Source organism: Halichoerus grypus, chromosome X (genome assembly GCF_964656455.1).
Source record: "Halichoerus grypus chromosome X, mHalGry1.hap1.1, whole genome shotgun sequence".
NCBI lineage: Eukaryota > Metazoa > Chordata > Mammalia > Carnivora > Phocidae > Halichoerus > Halichoerus grypus.
In genome coordinates, this window is record NC_135727.1 from 1,266,359 (window position 1) to 1,276,762 (window position 10,404).

General features: G+C 48.6%; 1 pseudogene; it reads left to right on the forward strand.

The window, feature by feature from the left end:
• The first annotated feature begins 580 nt into the window (after window positions 1-580).
• Window positions 581-1,183, forward strand: LOC118531551 (cytochrome c oxidase subunit 4 isoform 1, mitochondrial pseudogene; annotated as a pseudogene).
• Window positions 1,184-10,404: the final 9,221 nt, after the last annotated feature.

The following is a 10,404-nucleotide window of genomic DNA, read 5'->3' on the forward strand; positions in this document are numbered from 1 at the left end:
GAAGATTTGGTTCTATTTTTTCTCAGCTACTGAAAGTACCTGAAAAGAGCCCTCTTCATAGTTGAGGAGAGGGGGCAAAGGGGGCGGGGAAACAGGTACCATCCCTGTACCTCTATTTCAAAGAGGGTCAAAGGAAGGTTTCAAGATACAAAAGGGCCTGGGAGTATAGGGAAGCCACTGGAAAGCCAGGATTGCGATTCTTATCAACCTTGTCTTCTCCTCAATTCTCCTCTCCTTTTCCTGTATTTATCCATTTCTGCATTTTTCATTAGTCACAAGGGTGGTCCCTGGAGCCAGCAGAAGGAAAAGCACAATCCCAGCCTCCCAGGGCTGAGGTTGGCGTGATGGCTTGGCTAAGAGAGTGGGTGCTTGAATCGAATACACCCAGCCTCTCTGAGCCTCAATTCTTCCCCTACAAAAGGTATAATAACGATAGTACCGAGATCACCAGGTTGTCGTGAGAACTACATACGGTAATGTGGGTCAAGAGCATAGCACAGTACGTGCACACAGAAGATTTTGGTTTTGATTATATTTTCCCCGAGTGGTCATGGAGGTCGCAGCAGGCAGCAGCGGCCGAATGTTGGCTACAGTGTTTAGCCTAATTGGCAAGCAAGCAACTTCCAACTCAGTGTCTGTAAGAGCACGTGGAAGTGTCATGAAGAGTGAAGACTGCGCTCTCCTGAGTTCTGCCGACCGGGGTGACTATCCACTGCCCGATGTGGCCCACGGCAAGAACTTCTGCCAGCCAGAAGTCCTTCAGAGGGAAGAAGCCTCCCTGGAGCAGCCTCTCCATTGATGAAAAAGTTGAACTACACCACATTCAGTTCAACAACAGCTCTGCTGAAACGAACAGGAGCATGAACAAGTGGAAGATGGTTGTGGGCGCCACCATGTTCTTCATCAGCTTCACCACTCTCATTCTGATCTGGGAGAAACACTATGTGTACCACCCACGGCGCATACCTCTGACGAGGAGTGGGTGGCCAAGCAGACCAAGAGGATGCTTGATCTGAAGGTCAGCCCGATCCAGGGCTTCTCAGCCAAGTGCGACTACGACAAGAACAAATGGAAGAAAGAGGAGCCCGCCCCTCACCCCTCTGAGCCCTGCCCGTCCTGCCACCTCCAGGCAGGAACCTCTTATGCTGCAGTATCAATGCTAATAAATGAGCAGTTTACGTAAAAAAAATATTTTCCCAAGACTACACTACACTGCCTCCATCCGCCCCTCACGCGCCCCAACCAACGAACTGTCCCAGCACTTTTCTTCTGGGATCTGAAACAAGGCCAGTAAAGCACAAAATTCTTATTCTAGTGGTTCCAAATTCTTTGCTCATGCAAACTGAGGGTTTTTGTTTTTGTTTTTTTGTGGCAGGAAACAGATCCAGCTGTGACAGGGATGTGGGGAAAGCAGCATTCTGGTGGGGGCGGGCATATTTTCTGGAGAGCAGTTTTGTATTGTAGATCTACCTCTTGGAATCTATCTTAAGAAAACAACCATTCATACAGAGACTTACATACAAGAATCCCACTGAAACTTTATGTATAATAGGAAAAAAATTGAGAAAAATATAAGTGTTGAACCAATGCATTAAAATGCATCATGTATGTATCCATTTGATAGGATGTTTTTGAAATTTTAGACAGAGGTAAAGCCCAAACTTCAGATGAAAATTATTTCAGGAAAAACACTAATGCTAAACTTGAAAAACCCTACTCATTCATATGATTGTTCTACATTTATTGTATTATTCCTACAAACCTAAAACCACAAAAGTATTCCAAAATGCTGACTAATGCTGAACGATAGGACCCAAGCAATTTTCTTTTTTTTTTTTTCATTTTTTCAATTGTCTTCAACTGCCTTGTAGAAGTTGAATATCTGAATCCCAGAACCTCCCCACCAACCTGAGGACAAAGGGGAGAAAATCTGGATGCTGAAAAGAAACTCAGACACGTAACACTGGCTCAGTTTTATTATCAGTGGTAACCAGTATTTAAGCAACAATGAAAACAGGTGAGTAAAGGCAAACAATTATGTCCCCAAACAAAGGAGCAACTACTGCCAAAATCATGCCCCTAGGGAAGGCCACACTGCCTAAAATGAGACTCTCTTGTGGACTCAGCCCCTTGTTTCGGGCCGAGGCTTAGCAAAAAAGGGGGGCGCAAAGTGCTGCATGGTCTGCACTACTATGGAAAGCTGGTTGAGCAAGGAGGCAGTGGAAATTTGCAGGAGGGCAGAGTCTTCGGCAGTTACTTTGCTAAAAGTGAGGGGAAAAGGAAGTAACTTTAGATTTGATTAAGTCCCAGCCCTCCTCAGTCCAGCCCCCGCCCCAAGGTCACTCCTTCAGGTCTCCCTCAGAGCAACCCGAGGCTGCGACAGACCGTGTGCCCCCTGCGCCTTAGACCAGGCCTCGGGGGTCTGCGTGTCTCCAAGAGCGGCGGGCGGGCAGAGATTGGCCCAGGTTCCCGCCTGCTCCCACAAGCCCCTTCTAGAACTTACATCAGCAGGTCACGGCCAATCACTGTGAGCTCCGTCTGAACGGCCCCGGGGAAGAGTTCGGCACCCAGGCTCAGGTACTGGCGGGCCACCTCCGCATCCACGTGGCACAGGAAGGGCACCGTGAGGGTGCTGGTGGAGATTCGGTTAAGGCACCATCGACGCGGACTTTACGGCTGAGGCTCCCCCGCCCACCGGAGGCCCGCTTTCCCCCAGAGCGCCCCGCCGGGCCCCCCAAGACCACCCTGGCCGCTGCTTCAGGAAATCTGCACCACAACCCCCCCCCCCGTGTCCTCCAGCCACCGGCCCCCCCCCGCATCCCCTTCCGCGCCCCTGCAAGTCCCGCGCTCACACCCCCGAAACCCCTCCTACCCATCCCCCTGCCCCCTCCCCCTCCTACCCATCCCCCTGCCCCCTCCCCCTCCTGCCCATCCCCCTGCCCCCTCCCCCTCCTACCCATCCCCCTGCCCCCTCCCCCTCCTGCCCATCCCCCTGCCCCCTCCCCCTCCTACCCATCCCCCTGCCCCCTCCCCCTCCTGCCTATCCCCCCCCACCCGCCCGATCCCGGGGTCTCCTTGGAAAGGATACAACTCCAACCCTTGGTTTCCCGAGGCCAAAGCCAAGGCTGAAGCGTCTTCACCCTGCCCTGGGGAAAACGATGCCCCCTCGACCTGGGGAGCTGCTCCAGCCACTGTGCCCTCGGCTGCGGTCCCGCCCCAGCCTCCAGGTTCTCCGGAGCCTCCAGGGCCAGTGGGCGCTCCAGCACCACCCTCCGCACCGCCCGCGCCGTCACCTGCGGCCTGCATGGCTGGTGGGCCCGCCTCCTTGCAGCCCACGCCGGCGACACCGAGGCTCCCTCAAGAAGCTCCGCCTCTCCGCGCGCAAGGCTGCTGGGGATGCCCAGGGCGCCTGCGCAGACACACCTCGGGTATGGCTCCTGGCATGTGATTGGTTCCCGCCAAGTCGGCCTTGCCGCCCACAGGTCGTCAGGGAGACCCTGTTGGCGCGGGAGAGCCCGCTCCCTCACGAAGCCCCGCCCCAGCACGCGATGCAACTCGGTTTCCCTAGTGCGCCTGTGCAGACAGGCTCCTCCCATCCTGGATGGAGAGGTGGGAGTGGAAGCGCGTGGCTGGGGGAAGGTGGAGTGAGTCTAGACAAAGAGGCACAGATAAAAGGGGCAAATGTGGCAGGGGGAATAGGGGGTCAAGGCATGGCCGATTTAGCCTTGTGGGGACACTCGACACCGTGGTTAGGACTTGGAGAGGTGTGCACTGAGGGAAAGAGACTGTCAATGTTCCTGTGGCCCCTCTGTGTATCTAATTTGCCCCATCAGTAAATTGCGAGGGGAGGGTGGCAAGCTGGGGGAAAGTGGATCATATTAAAAAGTCTCCGTCAGTCTCAAACTTTTAAGATTCTAAGAATAACAACATTTCTTTTTTTTTTTTTTATCTGTCTTGTTTATCCCTACATTTTTTTTTAATTTTTTTTATTTAAATTTTTTATTGTTATGTTAATCCCCATACATTACATCATTAGTTTTAGATATAGTGTTCCATGATTCATTGTTTGTGCATAACACCCAGTGCTCCATGCAGAACGTGCCCTCCTCGATACCCATCACCAGGCTAACCCATCCTCCCAACCCCCTCCCCTCTAGAACCTTCAGTTTGTTTTTCAGAGTCCATCGTCTCTCATGGTTCTTCTCCCCCTCCGATTTCCCCCCCTTCATTCTTCCCCTCCTGCTACATTCTTCTTCTTCTTTTTTTCTTTCTTAACATATGTTGCATTATTTGTTTCAGAGGTACAGATCTGAGATTCAACAGTCTTGCACAATTCACAGCGGTTACCAGAACACATACCCTCCCCAGTGTCCATCACCCAGTCACCCCATCCCTCCCACCCCACCCCCCACTCCAGCAACCCTCAGTTTGTTTCCTGAGATTAAGAAGGAATAAGATCTTGCCATTTGCAACGACGTGGATGGAACTGGAGGGTATTATGCTGAGCGAAATAAGTCAAACAGAGAAAGACATGTATCATATGACCTCACTGATATGAGAATAACAACGTTTCTAAGTTGTAAGAGCTATTTATATGTTCTGGACTGTTACAAGTCTCTTATCAAACGTGATTTTTAAAATGTATTCACCCATTTTGTAGGTTGTCTTCTCATTTTCTTGATTGGTATTGTTTGCAGAACAAAAGTTTTTAATTTTGATGTAGTCAATTATACTCATTTCTTTGTCACTTATATTTTTGGCCCCCATTCTATACAGAGAAAGACTGATACTCTGCAATATACAGTCGCCTTGGGCAGTCACTCGTGTGGAAGAGCAATCACTATGTGCATGCTGAGGTCACACTCCCAAGAGCAGATGGCTCACTAGGTGTGATAGCTAATTCTATGTATCAGCTTGCCTGGTCACAGGATACACATTATTTCTGGGTGTGTCTGTGAGGGTGTTTCCATATGGGGTTAGCATTTGAATCTGTGGATTCAGTAAAGTAGACCCCCAATGTTGGGCGGGCATCATCCAATCACTGAGAGCCTGAATAAAACAAAAGGTGGAGGAAGGAGGAATTTGCCTCCCCCCCCCACTTTCTTCTGCCTCACTGTTGAGCTGTGAAGTCTCATCTCATCCTCTCCTGCCCCCTTGGACTGGGATTTACACCACTTCCCCCTCCCTTAGTTCTCAGACCTTCGGACTCAGGCTGAATTATACCACCAGTTTTCCTGGGTCTCCAGCTTGCAGTCAGCAGGTCATGGGACCCCTCAGCTTCCATAATCAATCTATCATCTATCTATCTATCTATCTATCTATCTATCTATCTATCTACCTATCTATGGGACCCCTCATCTTCCATAATCTGTCTATCTATGAATGAATGAATTGGCTGTTGGTTCTCTTGGTCCTACTTCTCTGGAGAACACTAACTAAAACATATTTGATACCAGGAGTGGTTCTAGAGGAACAGAATTTAATTTAATTTTTATTTTTTTATTTTTTTAAGATTTTATTTATTTTTTGACAGAGAGACAGCAAGAGAGGGAACACAAGCGGGGGGAGAGGGAGAAGCAGGCTTCCCGCTGAGCAGGGAGCCCGATGTGGGGCTCAATCCCAGGACCCTGGGAACATGACCTGAGCCGAAGGCAGACACTTAACGACTGAGCCACCCAGGCGCCCCTAGAGGAACAGAATTTTAGAGATGAGTTCTCTGAATCTATTCTTGGGTTTCTGGAATTGGCTTTCAAATCTGATTAGATTTAAAGATGCTCGTGTCTGTTTCTAGTAGTAAAGAGAACACTGATAGCCCATGTCGTGAGCTGATAGAGATAAGCAAAATATCTGCATTGGATACTCCTAATCAACCACTTATAAGAAACAAGGAGCTAGGTGACTCTGTATATGATACTTTTGAACATTTTTTTGAAAACTAACAAATACAGTGACATTGGTTGGTAGCTCCTAATGTGGCTGGACAATGTGGTGAAAGGAAAGGATGAACTCAGGGATTTGACTTCCCAGTTCAAACACCACATAACTGGCTTAGGAGCTTCTATGTGTGCTCTGAAAGAAACCCTTACATTCTTTTTTTTTTTTTTTAAGATTTTATTTATTTATTTGAGAGAGAGAATGAGATAGAGAGCATGAGAGGGGGGAAGGGTCAGGGGGAGAAGCAGACTCCCTGCTGAGCAGGGAGCCCGATGCGGGACTCGATCCCAGGACTCCAGGATCATGACCTGAGCCGAAGGCAGTCGCTCAACCAACTGAGCCACCCAGGTGCCCCCAGAAACCCTTACATTCTATAGCCACAGAGCCAAAACTGCTAAAAATTCAAATGCAGAACCTCATGTGCAACTACCTGAATTACAATGCAAGTTGAACCTCCAGACTTGAAGGGTGTCTACTCTTAAACTGAGGCTTTAATTGGGAAAGAATGGGATCCATAAATTAAGATGGAGAGGACATGTGGGAATACACTACTGAAGCTGGGGGCATTGAGCCCCTAAATAGTGATGAGTCTTTCCCAGTGGAAGTGGCCCCCCCACCTCCATGTGAGGGGATTCACTACACATTGCCCAAGGAAACCATAATGGCCTCCTCTGAGGCAGTTGCCATGCAACATAGTGCTGATTCTCTTCAGAACCTACCCCCCACACACACTTCTTTGCTTCTAGACGTATAAGTAGACTCAAATCCCAGCAGGCCCCTACAGGCAAGGTACAAAGTGTGACCTGTGAGGAGGTATGTTCCACTCCAAAAGAATGAGTTGAGTTTTCCAATTTATCCAGACAGAAATTCAGGGAACATGTGTGGGAATGGATACCGAGGGTGTGGGATAATGGTGGAAGGGACATAAAGTTGGATCAGGCCAAATTTATTGACATGGGCTCGCTAAGCAGAGATCCTGACTTTAATACTGCATCTCCAGGAATTAGAAAGGTCTCAAATGGTTTGATTGTTTGGACTTAAAAGTGGCTCACCATGAACAAATTAGAAATGCCGAACCTGCCTTGGTTTAATATAGACGAAGGGATCAAAAGGCGTAGCAGGGCTGAAATGTTAGAGTGGATTTGTCATTTAAGACCTGCTCACTCACCCTGGGAGGGTCCAGAAGGTATCTTTCACCAATAGTGTGAGGAATAAATTTGTGAAGGGAGCACCAGCATCCTCGAAGAGTTCTGTGGTTGCTCTTCTCTATGGGTCAGAACTCATGGTGGGAACTGCAGTCACCGAATTGGGAAACCTAAATGCAATGGTAGTAATTGGGTCCCAGTGTGGCAGGGGCCAGTGGATGGCACTTAATCACCAAAGGCAGGGTGTGACTAAGGTTTCTATAATGGACAGCAGAGGTAAAGCAGCAATCAGAATGGCCTGACTCATGCAAACACTATGGTATTGCCTAATTGAGCATGAAGTGACTAGAAGTGAAATAGGAAGCCTAGTAAATTCCTAATTGATCTATAGAAGCAGAAACAACTAGATCAAGTGAACGAAAGTCTAAAGTCTAACCTGAATCATGAAAAACAGAAAGTCATGGCCCCTCAATCAATTTCCAGACTTAAGCCAGTTTACAGACCCAGATCCACTTGAAAGAAGGGGAGGCCAGGTCCCCTTCAGGAAGGATCTTGGCACACTGCTGAAAATTTATAACTCTTCGTCTTTCTTTCTCCCAGCCTTCCCCAAAGGGACTTATGGCCTTTTACGAAGGTAATAGTACATTGAGAAATAATCCATCTTTTCAGGGACTACTGGACACTGGCTCTGAACTGATGCTAATTCTAGGAGGACCCAAAACGTCACTCTGGCCCGCTAGTCAGAGTAGGAGCTTATGGAGGTCAGGTGATCCATGGAGTTCTAGCTTCCCTCTGATTCACAGTGGGCCCAGTGGGTTCCTAAGTGTATCCTGTGGTTATGTCCCCAACTCCAGAATGCATTACTGAAATAGACAATCTTTGCAGCTACACGTGGTTTCTGTGACCTGTGGAGTGAGGGTCAAGTGGAAGCCACTAGAACTGCTTCTACCTAGGAAAATAGTAAGCCAAAAGCAATACCACATTCATGGAGGGATTACAGAATTTAGTGCCACCATCAAAGACTTGAAAGATGCAGGGGTGGTGATTCCCACCGCATCCCCATTCAACTCTCCTATTTGGCCTATGCAGAAGACAGATGACTCTTAGACGATGACAGTACATTATCATGAACTCCACCAGGTGCTGACTCCAACTGCAGCTGCTGTACGAGATGTAGTTTCATTGCTTGAGCAAATAAACACCTCCCTTGGTACCTGGTATGCAGCTATTTTTTTAAAAGACTTTATTTATTTGAGAGAGACAGAGTGAGAGCACAAGCGGGGGAGGGGGGTCAGAGGGAGAGGTATAAGCAGACTCCCCACTGAGCAGGGAGCCCGACACGGGACTCGATTCCAGGACCCCGAGACTATGACCCAAGCTGAAGGCAGACGCTTAACTGACTGAGCTACCCAGGTGCCCCGGTATTAATCTGGCAAATGTCTTTTTCTCCATCCCTGTTGTAAGACCCACCAGAATCAGTTTGTTTTCACCTCACAAGGCCAGTAATATATCTTCACCGTTCTACCTCAGGGGTATATCAACTCTCCAGCCCTGTGTCATAATTTAGTTTGCAGGGATCTGGAGTATCTTTCCCTTCCACAAGATTTCACACGGCCCATTAAGTTGATGACATGCTGATTGGACCTAATGACCAAGAAGTAGCAACTGCTCTACACTTACTGGTAAGTGTATGTATACACTGTATGTCAGAGTTTGGGAAATAAATCCAACAAGAATTTGGGGCCCTTCTTAGTGAAATTCCTACAAGTCCAGTGGTGTGGGGCACATCCAGATATCCCTTCTAAGGTGAACAATACATTGTTGCATCTGGCCCCTCTTATACCAAAAAAAGAGTCACAACACCTACTGGGCCTCTTTGGATTTTGGAGGCAACATATTCCTCATTCCTCCAACATACTCCAGCCCTTTTACTGAGTGACCTGAAAAGCTGCTGGTTTTGAGTGGGGCCCAGAACAAGAGAAGGCTCTGCAGCAGGTCCAGGTTGCTGTGCAGTCTACTCTGCCACGTGATCCAGCAGGTCCAGTGGTGCTTGAGGTATCCGTGCAGGTAAGGATGCTGTTTGGAGCCTTTGGCAGGACCCTAGAAGTGAATCACAGCATAGGCCTTTAGGATTTTGGAGCAAGGCCCTGCACCATCTGTTCTCCTTTGGAGAAACAACTCTTGGCCTGTTACTGGGCCTTAATAGAGGCTGAACACCTGACACCAGGCCACCGAGTTACCATGCGATTAGAGCTGCCCGTCATAAATTGGGTGTTAGCTGACCCACCAAGCCATAAAGGTGGGCACGGACATCATCAAATGGAAGTGTTATATATGTAACCAGGCTTGAGCAGACCTTGAAGTCATGAGGAAGTGAAAAGAGAAAAAGTGGCCCGGAGTACCTGGCTGGCTCAGTCGGAAGAGCATGAGACTCTTGACCTCGGGGCTGTGAGTTCCAGCCCTATGAGGGCTGTAGAGATCACTTAAATAAAATAAATAAACTTAAAAAAAATTTTTTAGGTGAAAAAGTGGCCCAAATGGCCATGGTCCCCACCCCTGCTACACTGCTCCCCTCTCCCAGCCTGCACCTATGGCCTCATGAGGAGTTCCCTGTGATCAATTGACAGAGGAGGAGAAGACTTGAGCCTGGCTTACAGCTGGTTCTGCACAACATGCAGGCACCACCCCGAAGTGGACAGCGATAGCACTACAGCTCCACTCTGGGACGTCCTCTGAGACAGTGGTGAAGGGGGAGTCTCCCAGTGGGCAGAGATCCCAGCAGTGCACCTAGTTGTTCACTGTTCTTGGAAGGAGAAATAGCCAGACATGCAATTATATACCAACCAATGGGCTCTGGCCAATGGTTTGGCTAGATGGTGCGGGATTTGGAAAGAGCATGATTGGAGAATTGATGACAAAGAAGCTTTGGAGAGAACTTTCCAAATGGGCAAAAAGCATGCAGGTATCTTGTCCCATGTGAATGCTCACCAAAGAGCAACCTCAGCAGAGGAGGATTTTCATAATCAAATGGGTAGGATGACCCATTCTGTGGATTCCAGTCAGCCTCTTCCCTGAGCCAGTCCTGTGTTTGTGCAGTGGCCTCATGAAAAAGTGGCCATGGTAACAGGGATGGAGGTGATGCATGGACTCAGAAACATGGACTTCCACCCACCAAAGCTGACCTGGCTACAGCCATTGAGCACCCAATCTGCCAGCAACAGAGACCAATACTGAACTCCTGAAATGGCACCAGTTTTCAGAGTGATCAGCCAGCTACCTAGTGGCAGGTTGATGACATTGGACCACTTCTATTGTGGAAAGGGCA